The sequence below is a fragment of the Macaca fascicularis genome, chromosome 1, assembly GCF_037993035.2.
Source record: "Macaca fascicularis isolate 582-1 chromosome 1, T2T-MFA8v1.1".
In the NCBI taxonomy this organism is placed as follows: Eukaryota; Metazoa; Chordata; class Mammalia; order Primates; family Cercopithecidae; genus Macaca; species Macaca fascicularis.
Genome location: NC_088375.1, coordinates 16,801,614 through 16,803,243, shown reverse-complemented (window position 1 = coordinate 16,803,243; position 1,630 = coordinate 16,801,614).

Below are 1,630 nucleotides of genomic sequence, written 5' to 3'. Positions count from 1 at the left end.
TCTTGTTTCATGTGGTGACAGCACAGTATTGTTTCATTGGCATGAACGACGCGATGCTCGACCTCTAACCGCCCTGCTCCCCAGCAGGCTCACACACCCTCTGAGAGTTGTCGTTCTGTGTCTGCCCAGCCCTGATGATAAGGTGCGTTCTTCCACATTCGTCATACAGGAGACTTAGGGGGAAGGTAGAAAAATCACTTTCAGATCAACCGCAAAACCAATGCCTCCCGTGCAGGTCTCTGCAAATACCCACAATCTCTACCACTCATTCCTTTGTTATTGTTAACAATTATTTAAGTTTATTCTTAAAATTTCAAACAAGTGGCTGGGCACGATGGCTCACACCTGTAATTCCAGCACTTCGGGAGGCCGAGGGTGGGTGGATCACGAGATCAGGAAATCGAGACCATCCTGGCTAACACGGTGAAACCCCATCTCTACTAAAAATGCAAAAAATTAGCCAGGTGTGGTGGCAGGCGCCTGTAGTCCCAGCTACTCAGGAGGCTGAGGCACGAGAATGGCGTGAACCAGGGAGGCGGAGGTTGCAGTGAACTGAGATCGCGCCACTGCACTCCAGCCTAGGCGACAGAGCGAGACTCTGTCTCAAAAAAAAAAAAAAAAAAAAAAAAATTCAAACAAGTGCAGTAAACGGCATCTCATACAGAGATGGCACTTTGGTCAGCCTCCTTCCAGGCACCTCTTTCCCCATCCAGAGAGTCAAGTATACATTTAGTCCCTTTATGGAAATGCTTCTTCTCTACTGGTTACTACCATTTTGTTTTGTTCATTCAGCAATTGTAATGTGCCACATGCCAGCGATATTATTCACAGTCAAATGATGCAAAGAACCAAAAGAAATTTGTAACCTAGTATTTTTCAGCTGTCTTTATATACATATCTATTTAATGCACACATTATAATTGTACATATTAATGGGGTACAAACTGATGTTTTGATATATATCTATGTTGTATGATGACCCAATCTGTTCGTGTTCTTATAGTGGCAGGTACGTCGAAGACCTGAATGAAGACCATACATGACTTACCTCCTCAGAAGAGGAAAGCAGTGTGCATTTCTACCAAGGGCAGCTTCATGTAGAGGGATTAGAGGAGGGAAGTACCCATTCAGAACAACTACTGCCAGGCACTTTGTATTTGTTCTCACTCAATTCTCTGAGTTATTGGAAAAGCCAGGTTTCATCACACAGAAAGAAGGAAACAGAAGCCAAGGAAATCAGGTAGCTACATCCCAAAGCTAATTTGCAGAGGGTCAGGATTGTAACCCAGGTCACTCTGGCCTCAGGGGCTATGAATGCTCCCATAGCAGGCATGCACACGCCCAGCACCCAGCCCTCCATCCATGCTCAGTGTGAGAAGCAGAACGTCACACACCATAGGTGAGTTCATGGACTGCAGTGTCACTTGTATTTCTTGCAATATGATCTGGACCTGGGTATTTCTCTGTTCTCTGATGGTTCCATGCGTATGTGCCAGAAAGCTGAAAAAACATGCTCCCTGACTAGCAGGCTCATTCTACCTAGAACAGATGGACCAACATGTGGAAGGCAAGTATGGGGGAGGAAGGGGGAGGAAACAGGAAAAACAGAAATGGGGCCAAGCCACAAGTA